At 34.8% G+C, this 13,605-nt stretch overlaps 1 pseudogene; it reads left to right on the top strand.

Annotated features, from left to right (window-relative positions):
* The first annotated feature begins 9,480 nt into the window (after window positions 1-9,480).
* Window positions 9,481-11,504, top strand: LOC134247696 (uncharacterized; annotated as a pseudogene).
* The last annotated feature ends 2,101 nt before the right edge of the window (window positions 11,505-13,605 follow it).

A 13,605-nucleotide genomic window follows, 5' to 3' on the forward strand; every position in this document is an offset into this window, starting at 1 on the left:
TGTGTCCTAAATATTAAATGTGTCCTAAATACCTGCAAAGTTTGCCGAAATTCTGTGAAGAGGTTTATGAGGAGTTGCACTGACAAAAAAAACAGGACTGATGGATTGACTGACGGACTGACTGACTGACGGATGGGTCAAAAACATTACACTTCATGCAACTTGTGGCGTTGGGTATAACTATGTACACAGTTCATTGGTTCAATACCCAGGATTAGAGGAGAAAATTTTAAAGAATTCATGCAATTTCACTATATAATCAATAGAGGCCCGCCCTAGCACTAGAACCTCTGACCCTGGGGCCATGAAATTCACAATTTTGGAAAAGGCCGTCTTATTCAACATAACTATGTATTTGGTTACTTTATTTAATACCAACTGAGCAGACAAGAAGATTTTCAAAGAATTAATGCATTTTCACTACATACTCAACAGAGCCCAGCTCTAAAAGTAGAAAAACCCTGACCCTGGGGCCATGAAATTCACAATTTTGGAAAAGGCCGTCTTATTCAACATAACTATGTATTTGGTTACTTTATTTAATACCAAGGAGCAGACAAGAAGATTTTCAAAGAATTACCGGTAATGCATTTTCACTACATACTCAACAGAGCCCCACCCTAATACTATATAATAGAAACCCTGACCTTGGGGCCATGAATTTCACAATTTTGGAAGATCTAGGCAGCCTTATTCAACATAACTATGTACTTGGTTAGTTTATTTAATGCCCAGGAGCAGAGAAGAAGATTTTTAAAGAAATAATGCATTTTCACTATATAATCTATTTAGCCCAGCCCTAGCACTAGAACCCCTGATCCCAGGGCCATGAATTTCATAATTTTGGTAGAGGACTCAATGCTGATTACAATCATGCCAATACTGTAGTTTGTTTGTCTGCTTGATGTCCAGGAGTAAAGAAAAAGATTTTTAAAGATTGCATTAATTTTAGTGGTTTTGGCCCCACCCCTCAGGCCCAGTGGGGCAGGGACCATGTAATTAAAAATTTTGTTCTCCTTTACCCATAGATGCTTTGTGGCAAAATTGGTTGAAATTGGTTGAGCAGATGCAGAGAAGAAGCTGAAAATGTTCAAATGTCAACACACGACGGACGATTGACGAGGGATTATGACGGACGAAAACAGATAACAATAGGTCACTCAGATGACCTAATAAAAATACAAATTTCTGAGGCATGTGCACTGTATTTAGCTGATAAAGATACATACGATAAACAATAGATAAAAATTGATATTGTAGTTTCTACTTTTGATGCATATAAAGTCCTAGCTGCAGATCTGTAGCTATCCGAAAAAATATATATTGATAGACCGGATAGCTACAGTGCCACCCATTGAAAAAACTGTATATTTATTGCGCACAAAAAAGTGCGCTCGGTTTTCGATTTATTTCTCCATGTTCCTAAAACTGTAATCTCAAAATATTACTAACCGTGTGTTCCTAACATATTCTTTGACTCTTTCCACAACAAAACATTTGTCATAATTGTTTTTAATAGTCCTCCTGCCCCTGATATTGTAATCATCGAACATTTTGATTATATATACTGCCATTTTGGTTTCAAAGATAATTCGGTCCAATATGCTTCGTACAGATGTCAACTACGAATGTACTTGATAGAGGAGAGAGAAACCTTTTTAAATCTTCCCTCTTTTGCAATTGAGGTAAGAATTTGGAAGAAATAATCAAGAACCGAGCGTACTTTTTTGTGCGCAATAAATATAGTTTTTTCAATGGGTGGCACTGTAGCTATCCAGTCTATCAATATATATTTTTTCGGATAGCTACAGATCTGCAGCTAATAAAGACCACAACAATATAATGATTCATTTGATTTTGTTAGGGTTTGTTCACCAACATCCAACAGATTGTTTACATGTTTGTTAGGTTTGACCCAGAAATCCAGCAAGATTTGTACATTTTCACTCGGAGTTCCTCGGATGACTCGTACCTCGCACATAACCTCGGACGTCAACGGTGATCTACCATCTTGCTTATTCAGTCATGTGATCATATTTGAATTTCATTCAAATGTCATACATTTGAAATCGAAGTTATTTTGTGGCACACTCAACAGTTTTTTCTTGCTTTCAAAGCCTATTAACATGAGGTTGTAATCAAAACCTGTTTACGATAAAGAATTGCACAAATTAAGAAACATTTTCGAAGAACGCTATGCAGAGCGAAATATGAAATGAGTGACAAGGCAGTTTCCGGCGGAGAAATGTAAGGATCTGTTGCGTATTCCTCCACTAATCACATCCGAGGTTTGAATGGAGCGAAGCGGAGTCAGCCGAGGATTGCCGATTGGTACATTTTGCGACTTTTTTTTTACAAAAGAGCGCACCAAGAACTTTAACTCTTCCTTAATGGAAATAGGATGTATTAACAGGGATATAAAACTAGAGGTACTGTGAGCAATGAGCTCATAAATGATACCCCATACCTCCCATATGAATATATCATCAATCAACAAGGGTTTTGGTTTTTTTTTCATTTGTTGAAACAATACATAATGGAAATTTTCATGTTTTGCTATGGGAAACCCATAATACGTGTCAGATCAAAAGTTGAAATAGGAGGTGCACAATGGCAATATGTAATATTAACATTTGCAAATATCTTTCTTAGATGAACCTTTGAAGATAAAATATGCTCAATTCTGTATGAATTTAATTGGGGGTCAGAGGTCATAGTGCAACCAAATCACAGAGCAAGGTGACATTTTGTCTACATATTTCTGTCAAAATTCAACTTGTTTTGGAATATTTCTAAGTTTACTTAATAACAATGAAAAAGATAAACAATATTGAGGATGTACAATAAATCTTCTTTGTGAAACACTGATGCCCCCATATGGCAACTTTTGACTGAGGATGAAGTTTCTAAAATGCAAGTCTCACTTCAAGGTCAAGAGGTCAAAATTGTTGGTATTAACAGAAAGGTCTTTTCACAAGGAATATACCTGTGAAATGGGAAAGCCCTAAAACTAACTGTTCAAAAGTTATGGCCAAGGATCAGGTTTTTTACAAAGAAGGTCAAACTCTCAGGTCAAGTCAAAAGGTCAAGTCTTTACACCAATTGAAAGGTCATGTCATAGTAAATACATATGTGAAGTATGAAAGTCCTGACACCAATGTTCAAAAGTAATGGCCAAGGTTTAAATTTTGTATATTTTTGTAAAAGTTTGTCAAACTCCAAGGTCAAGAGATTAACTTTGGTGATACCCCAGACTGCTTCCATATAAATTTCAGCTTTTCTGGCCCACTAGTTCTTGAGAAGAATATTTTTAAGGATTTTTCCTAAGTATTTCAATTTGAAACTTAAACCCTCTACTGTGGCCCCACCCTATCCCCTGGGGTAATGATTTGTACAAATTCAAATCCTCACTACTCAAGAATGCATCTACATTCTCTTAGGTCTTAGCTTGTCTGAGCCAGTGGTTCTTGAAAAGAAGATTTTTAAATGGCCAATGATAGCGCCATCCTATTTCTGTCTTTTCCTGATCATCTCTTGTATGAAGGATTAGCCTTTCACTTTAGTAATATAAACTTCCCTTCATGCAAGGATGTTTTTTATCAACTTTGGTTAAAATTGGTCCAGTGGTTCTTGAGAAGAAGTTGAAATATGAAAAGTTTACCAACAGAAAGAAGGACAGACAGACAGATGGACAACAGGTGATGAGAAAAGCTCACTTGAGCTTTCTGTCAGCTCATGTGAGCTCAAGACCTTTCTCTGTAGTAAAGTTGTGTGTATAGTTTGAAAAAGAAACTTTGAAAACTATATATTAATTATCGAAGTTATCTCTTCACAACAAAAGCATCATGTTCATAGATAACAATTTAAACAAACATATGGACAGATATGCATAGTGAAATACCCTCAGCTCTTTTGGTGTTTTGTTCTTATGGTATTCATGTACTATTGTTCAAAATTTCATTGAAAATTGTTTAACAAAAAATATCATAGCACAGTAAAAGTATTAATGAGCAGATGGATGGACTGACAGACAAAAGTGTTGAGGACATATTTAAAACAACAGTTTGATTAATTGATGTGGTGTTACAAAAGAATCTTGCTTTTTCGAATTTTTAACCCTATTCATACTCTAAAATATTTTAAAAGACACATTTCCGCTGGTATATTTTTTATCTATGGTGAAAAATTTCAATTATCGACCGAGTAATGGACCCAGAAACACGGAGAATAAAAACTCCGCTCAGACACTGTGAGGTATGGTATTTGTCACTCAATATCTCAGAAATAAGTCTAGAATCCTATTGATATGTCTGCTTTATAGTATGTAGGACATACTAAATAAGATATATACAAAATATGAAAAAAATTAAATGACAGGTATTTTTTCAGCTAAAGGTCCTTCATCCCCTTATTCTAGCATTAGACTTGCACCTAAAGGGTCAACATGCATGCATGATCATAATTATCCCACCTTGACATTCATGCTCCCCCCCAATAATAGAGATTTTCTAAAATTAATTTTTTCCATTTCATTACTTACAGGAAACTCCACCACATAGTCGGAGAACCAGTGGGGGGGACGTCTAACTCTCTGTGATCGTCGAAGTTCCATTCTAAAATAATAAAAGCTGAATTATATATACATAACAAAGCTATATTTTTCTTGATTTGAAATATACACTTTCTGCAACAACTTCAGTAGTATATATAGATTATTTCTGCAAGACCATTACAAACAGAATTTTAAATGTTAATACATAAAGATATATGCAGGAAAACAAATTATGAGATTTTCTGTTATGTCTTGTATGACTCCCTACAGTGCTCAAGACAGTATTCTTAATATTATCCTTCAAGAATTTCAACTACCGGTAAATAGGCAATCTTACACAGACCGTCTGCAGTGACAGAGTCACTTGTTCACACCATATGTTTGTCTGTATGTTTTATTCTACCCCAGGGACTAATGATAAAAAAAATCACGAAGAAAACGCCAATTTATATTTTTTCTTCTGTGTTCCTTTAAAGTCTCCTAAGGCGTCATTACTACATCTAAATTAAATTGAATTGCTAAGACTCTAGTGTGCCATAACATCATCAAACGTTTCCATTTTTTGTGTGTTGTGTTTATCCCTTCCACCTTTTAAATGCTCAGGAAACTTAAAAAAATAAAGCAAATGCCTCAAAAGACAATCCAATAGATAGTGGAACAAAAATAGGATAATTTTCACCATGCCATTATTGTAGACATACTTTTTTCCGCTAGGGATTAATTTCTGCTTTGTACGCGGACACAATTTTCCACGGAAATTTGTCATAGCATACTATAGATTCATTAAGGACATAACAATTCAAATCAGTAATTTCATACTCGTGGATTGTATAGAAAATTTGTTTCCACGGAATTATGACCCCATGGAATAAAGTACTTTTACAGTAATCTAATCCATCTAACACTTTTACTTTGAAACATTTACTTGTGTATTCTGTAGTGAAACCCTGCGTTCTTAATCGTGCACCATAGGACTGTACCCTGTACACATTCAAGAATTATAAAATCTTTATTTTTGTATATATTTTATCCAAAAACCAGAAGTCTCTTTCGAGACTGTAGCTCTACTGGTTTATACAGCAATAAATAGAGAAATTATCCTTGCCGTTCATCAAAATAAAAACCAATGCACAGAATTATGTATCTTAGTATAGTCTATTTGTGTGCCAAGTCATACTGAAATCGGACCAAACTGTACGAGGAGTAACAATTTGAAAGCATTTCACAGAAATTTCTATTTCAAGTAACAAGGGCAACATCGTTCATCAAAATCAAAAACCGATGCACAGAATTATGTATCTTAGTGTAGTCTACTTGTGTGCCAAGTTATATTGAAATCAGACCAAAACTGTAGGAGTAGCATTTTGAAAGCATTTCACCGAAATTTCTATTTTTAGTAACAACAGCAACATCATTCATCGAAATCAAAAACCGATGCAGGGAATTATGTATCTTAGTGTAGTCTACTCGTGTGCCAAGTTACATTGAAATCGGACCAAAACTGTAGGAGGAGTAGCATTTTCAAAAAAATTCACAGAAATTTCTATTTATAGTAACTATGGCAACACCGTTCATCAAAATTAAAAACCGATGCACAGAATTATGTATCTTAGTGTAGTCTACTTGTGTGCCAAGTTATACTGAAATCAAACCAAAACTGTAGGAGGAGTAGCATTTTCAAAAAAATTCACAGAAATTTCTATTTATAGTAACTATGGCAACACCGTTCATCAAAATTAAAAACTGATGCACAGAATTATGTATCTTAGTGTAGTCTACTTGTGTGCCAAGTTATACTGAAATCAAACCAAAACTGTAGGAGGAGTAGCATTTTGAAAAAAATTAACAGAAATTTCTTTTTTAGTAACCATGGCAACACCGTTAATCGAAATCAAAAACCGATGCACAGAATTATGTATCTTAGTGTAGTCTACTTGTGTGCCAAGTTATATTGAAATCAAACCAAAGCTGTAGGAGGAGTAGCATTTTGAAAAATTGTTTACAGACAGACAGACAGACGGACGGACGACGGACGCATTACTATCGCATAAGCTCTTCTGGTCTCTGACCAGTAGAGCTAAAAATTAAGATGCACTTAAATATGATAAATAAACAATTATATATTTGCTGATAATTTGAGCTTTAAGTGCACCCATTATTTTTCGAGAAAGTCTTTTGTCCACAATTTTATTAGACTACCCTTGTATACATGTAAGTACGCTGCACAGCAATGAACAGTACGTGGCTTTACTGATGTCATACACAGAGAGAAAAAAGCTGCACAAGTTGTTCTTTTCACATTCAAGTAATTTTGATGGGCTCAAAATCCTCGCATTAAAAAATTAAAGTTTCAGGCTTATCAAAATTATTTAAAATTATTGATCTCATTTTCTTATGTAGGACATTGTTTTTATTGCCCAGTGATTCTTGAGAAGATGATTTTTAGAGATTTTTTCTATCTATTTCTATATAAAACTTGGATTCCCTATTGTGGTCACGCCCTATCCCAGCAGGTCATGATTTGAATAACTTGAATATACACTATCAGGGCATGATTCCACATAAGGTGTAGCTCTTCTGGCCAAGTGGTTCTTAAGAAGATTAAACTTATATAGATAGCTTAATTTTTTTCTTATACATTGAGATGTATAACTTGGATTCCCTTATTGTGGCCACACCCTACTCCCAGGGGTCATGATTTGAACAATTTAGAATTCACTCTCCCACAGCATGCTTCCGCACAAATTTCAGCTTTTCTGGCCCAGTGGTTCTTCGGAGGAGAAGATTTTTAAAGATTTTTTAATATAATTCAAAGTAAAACTTGAACTCATAGCTATATTGTGACCCTACTCTACCCCCTTTTGAAATTAAAAACTGATAAACAGAATAATGTATCTTAGTGTAGTTCATTCGTGAGTAGAGTAGCATTTGAAAATTTGTTTACAGACAAAAGGACAACAGACACCTTACAAGAACATATATATTAAGCTCTTCTGGTCTTTGAACAGTGGAGTTATTAAAATTGATCAAATTGAATAGCTCTCCTCAATACTATTGATTCAGTATATGAAGTAAACAAGCAAGTTCTCAGAGTTGCAGTCCCCAGCTTTCAGTGTCTTGATGGATGGATAATGGCATGTAGGGTCAAATACGTATGCCCTATCAATGTCATTCTAAATTTTAAAGGTACTTGGACACAGATTTGAAGTCAATATTTTCTCTATAATATTACGACTTAACTGAAATGAGATTCTAATTAATTTTTGTGTGAAATGCTATTAAAATATATGAGTCATAATATTATAGAGAAAATAATAACTTCAAATCTGTGTCCAAGTACCTTAAAAGTAATCATCAAAGTTTAAATTTTTGAAAATTAAGTCAAACATGAAGGTCAAGGTCAAAGGTTTAAAATTATAGCATCCTTGAAAGCACCTTGTTGCAGACAATTCACATGTCAAATATAAAATGCCTAGGCTAAATTTTTGAAAATTAAGTCAAACATGAAGGTCAAGGTCAAAGGTTTAAAATTATAGCATCCTTGAAAGCACCTTGTTGCAGACAATTCACATGTCAAATATAAAATGCCTAGGCCACACCAATTTGTAACATAGTTCTTCAGATTTTCAAAAATAAAAAGTGAGGCGAGCGAAAATATTTTACAAATATTATTTTTTATTTCAGGTTTCAAAATTGTGAGGCGAGCGATTATAAATAATATTAGTGGCAAAAATTTTTAAGTTTCCTTTTTTTCTATTATATTTTGTACCCAATGTCTTTAACTATAGTACACAGGGGTGTGCAATTGAAAAAAAATCAAGTACTTTCCCACGGGCTAGTGGCAGCTTTCAACTTACCTGCCCCAAGTAAAAAGTTACTGTTACCCAAATAGAGGGGCAAAAATTAAAATGAATACTAATGTTGAGAAAAAAAATTTATCACTGAAAAAGTCGGGGTACTGAGGTCATTATTTTTAAAATTAAAGTTAAAAGTTCCCAGTATCAATATTAATCATGCAGGAATATTATTATGAAAAAAAAAATTTTAATAAATTATCTTCCCTTTTTCTGATAATTGCACTACAGTCATTTGGGGTATTCCGAATCACTGCGGGTTTCGCAACCCTCGGGACTTTACCTTATCGCTGTACTTTATACCACATCTTCACACGTGTGACAACAACGCAGTCAGCATCAACAAGGTACATATAATTAATTCCAAGAAATAAAATCATAAATACCATGCATTAATTAATTAATCAACAACTTAATTAATGAACTCGCTACATCCTTATCGAAGAAATACCCTTGCAGAAAACGCAGTTTGACATTTGCCAGCGCTGTAGTAGCGATGTTTTTGGTTGATATATGTCATATTTAGTACTAAAAGAACGGCAATTTTATAAGCTTTTAAGAGCATTAAATATTTTTGAAAACACTTCAAAGTTACAAAAGTTATAATCACATTTGCAACCCCGTACAGTTTAAGGTATTTCGAATCACGCAAGTATACGTGCACTCAAAATTTCTCATCACACACAAACACAGGCTGATGCACCCTAGTTTGTAGTTTCATATGCCAAGGGAATAAAGTGAATAATATCTATTATAGACTAATCTGGGTTTATATGGACCTTTTATTTAAAAACAGTATTTCATTTACATATATCAAAGACACCTACTGTATATACGTACACTATACACACATGCACTGTATGACATGGGTGCACTTTATGCAGAATTTGATCTAGGGGCGAGATGATGGTTTGTCTTGAACTATTTTTTAAAAAAACGTTTTGATGTGGAAATGGGGGGGGGAGGGCTTGTTAAAAAAATTTAATGAGTATAACCACCCTTAGCCAACCCCATTCACTGTTGTTGCAAATTAAACAGTATGTAAATATATTTGATGATTGTTTTGATATAGAAATGGGAAGAACTAAGAAACGCAAAGAAATCTGGACCCCATCTAAAAGTCCGGCACAAAGACTCGCAGCCAAAGTTTCCAGGAAATATAAATCGCCACACAAGACTGTTAGGAAAGCTTTATATCAGGTGAATCAAAATAAGTTGTCAATTAGAAGAGCAGCATTAGAAAACAATCTCTCTTTTTCTTTTCTCCAAAGAAGAACATCAGGAAAAGTAGATGTTGACAGTAAAAGAGGTCCAAAGCCTGTGTTTAAGAAAGCCGAGGAGGAAGCATTTGCAAATTATTTGTCTGAAATGGCGCAGAGAGGAATGGGGTTACGTCCAACAGAGTTTCTGGACTTCGTTGAAAATATCATGAAAAAGGACAAAAGGGAAAATCCATTTAAAGACGACAGGCCTAGTTGGGATTGGTATTATGGATTTTTAAGGCGAAACAGTCACATAATTCAAAAAAGAACTGAAACACCTCTGGAAATCTCTAGAGCCAAGGTGACTGTGAAAGAGATTGATGAGTGGTTTGATAAATATAAAATATTTATGTCTGACAATCATCTCCTGGACAAACCTGAGAGAGTATATAATGCAGATGAAACTGGATTTACAATGGGATCCAAATCTGGTCAGGTGATAGGTCCAGCCGAAAAGGTAAATGCAGCTCCAGTTCCACATGTATCAGGGGGGAGGAGCAAAGAGAGAGTTACTGTGATGTACTGTGCAAATGCTGAGGGTACAATAATTCCTCCATTTTTTGTGTTTTCTAAGCCTAAACCAGCTTCCTATGACTTACTGGCTGGTTCACACAGACAAGCTCATGCAGAATTTACAGAGAAGGGTTGGATGGATGCAGAAACTTTCAGAAAATTTATAAAGCATCTTCATAATCATGCCGTGAAAGAGAGACCAATTGTTTTACTGATTGATAGCGTAGGGAGTCATGTTGACATGGAATCCTTTTCTATGGCCAAAGATCTTGGGATAGAGATCTACAGATTAGTGAGAAATGCAACTCACTTGATGCAGCCATTAGATGTGGGAGTTTATGGGCCCTTGAAAAGAGCTGGTACAAACACCTAAGAGCCCATACCAAACAACATCCTGAAGATATGGTACGCAAACAAACCTTTGCCAGACACTTGCAAGTGGCATTTCTAGATTTCTACAAACCATTGACAGTGCAAAAAAGTTTTGCTTCTTCTGGAGTGTTTCCAATAGACAGATCTAAGATTTCAGACTGTAGACTTAAGCCTGCCCTTACATATGAAGAAAAATTACTAGTTGAAACTTCATCATCTTCCATTGGAATTCCTCCGATTCCTTATGAAGTACAATCCACATCATCATCCATTCCATCTACATCTAGCACAGAACCAGCCATTCTGAATGCTGAAGTAAATTCAGGCTTGGATATCCTTGCCCAAGCAGTTTGTGCACTGGGTAGTGACGATTCGGTAGAAAATACTGGTTTGCCTGTACATGCATCAATTCCGGATGAAATCTCCCCACATATCAAAGACGCAGTTAAAATACCAACTGTAAAATTGAAGAAAACAAACAGAAAAAGACTTGCAGATGAATTACCAGACAATTTGACATCAACAGACTCTATCAGGAAGATGGGCTTAAAGTCATTGGAAAAAACCAAAAAATTTGCATTGAGAGAGAGGAAAGCTAAGGAGAAATTTCTCAAATCCAAAGAGAAAGCTAAAAACATTCACACCCTGCCATCCAAAAGGAAAGTGAATAAACCATCAAAGGGTTCTTCAAAGTCAAATAAGAGGGTGCTGAAATCTTCCTCTACTGCAAACCCAATCCTGTCATCTGCTTCAACATCTTCCTTGGCATCTGACGTATGTTTTGTATGCCATGCTGATGAGTCTGTACCAGGACTCTGGATACAGTGTGAGAAATGTCAGCGTTGGGAACACATTGCATGCATTCCAGATGACCATCAATGGAATAGAGATGCAATATCTCAGGAATCTGTCATATTCATATGTCAAATTTGCACAAATGTCATGAATTAAACATGGTAATTAAAGTTTCAATGATTATGATGACAAAATATACTTGTTTTGTAAGGAGCTTTGTATACTAAATTATAATAACTATAACTTAACTATCATTATTATATTCTGTCTCTCTCCCTTGCTCTTGCTCTCTCTCTTTTTCTCTCTCTCTCTCTCTATATGTATATTCCCTGTCCGTGAGTTAACTTTCTTGCATGTTTGAAAGTGACACTTTAATTTTTTTTTATTTTTAGAGTCAAGGACAATTATCAGAGCAGCCAAAGAGGGAAATTTTGTTAAGACATTGCGTGATTAAAGGATATCATGACTTTAAAATAAAGCCATTACAGTCCAATCAAGTACCGCTTAGAGTTGATTTGATAGGGAATATACGAATATTCATGATCCTGATGCTTGTTTGGTATGGATTCCAGATAATGTTCCTGCTGATCTCAAAGAAACAGTTACAGATGAAAAGAGGGGCCTAAAACTGAAAGATATAGAGGGTCTACCCTGTGGACATGTCCCTAGAGGTTTGGCCAGTGCATTTAGATATGTAATGGATGCTGGGGGCGAAATTTCTGCAATAGTTACTGGATTTCCTACACCAAGTTTCCCACCTTGGCCTCCTATGCTCGAGAAAGGAGGAGGTGTAGTGATTCCATGTACATACCGAGTATGTCCAACTAATTTTCATATTGCTTTAACAATCATCCAGGAGCATCTTGAAGACATGCCAGAAAAGGAAGTTATTGAACTTATTGAGGTGCCCACATCCTAAAAAAATCTTTTGGAAATGGTGTTCATAATTGATTTTCGGTATGTCTTCTTGGGTTAAATTGTGAATTTTCTCGCATTTATTCAAAACACAGTTTCAGTTGTTTTATATGTAAGATTAAACCTGTTTTACAAGAGTTTGGTTTGCTAAATATTTGCATTTATAAAACTTCTTGTACATAATCTGCAAAATGTACTGATTTTGAAGGAAGTCTGGTTTGTTTTCCATATTTTTTTTATTTTATCCATTTTTGTGCTTGTTTTTTATTGAATATGTGTACTGTATGAATGATACCTACATGTACATAACTTGTACAATACATTCACCTCAGAGAGAGAGAGAGAGTATATAAGATATTTTTTTCTTTTCAAATTTATATTTTTTAATATTTTTTATTTTTATGTTTTACAACACTCAGAGAAGTGAATTTTATTGTTAAAATACTCAGATAAGTCTTTTTTTATTGTTAGAACTTACTCGAAGAAGTATATTGTTTATTGTTATTGTTTTACATTTTAATAAAACCTATCAGTGATTAGTATTAAATATTTTTTTTTATGTTTAGAGATATGCATATTTGGGAGGTGGGGTGGGGGTGGTGCCACGAATCAAATGCCTCCCCTGTACGATCCACCCATGTGTTTCTATAGAGTGATTTTAGAGAGAAGTTCTCAACTTTAAAAATAAACACCAACATGCACACGGAAAATAATTCTTATATTAAAAGGTCGTTGGATTATGTTACTAACAAATTTATTTATTAAAATGTTGTTATCTGACCGTTTTTGATCTGTATACTAAGTGATTCGAAATACCCGGAAGTGACTCGCAATACACTAAAAAGGTGGTCTAAATATAGCTGCCCTCAAGGTCGCTGTATCGAAGATGAGCTCGCTTTGTAAAGTAGATTTGTTTACTTATAAATCCACCTTTCCATTAATACCAAACAACCGGTTGTAAGCCTGTTAATGAAATCGTTTGCAGAAAAAATGTAAAAGATGATTCGGAATACCCTAAATGACTGTATAAGCAAGAAATACTGTTAAATCCGTTCTTTCCAATACACCTAAAAAAACCAACACTGAACTAATTAAATGCAGATTTCAAAAACATTTTATTAATATCAAATGAAAAAATCTGACGTTAATGGACAGTGATTGAACTCATAAAATCTATAAACTTTTCAAATCTGTAAACAAGACATACCAGGGGTAAACACGGATCCCCGAAATCACGTGCCTAGGAGGAGTAAGTATTCCCTGCAAACCGGTCACCCCGCCCAGTTTATGTATCAGGTGGGCGGAATATTCCATAGGTGATTTTTATTTTATAAAAGAAAAG

Source organism: Saccostrea cucullata, unplaced genomic scaffold (genome assembly GCF_032062105.1).
Source record: "Saccostrea cucullata isolate Sc308-1 unplaced genomic scaffold, CSIRO_AGI_Scuc_v1 ctg13672, whole genome shotgun sequence".
Taxonomy (NCBI): domain Eukaryota; kingdom Metazoa; phylum Mollusca; class Bivalvia; order Ostreida; family Ostreidae; genus Saccostrea; species Saccostrea cuccullata.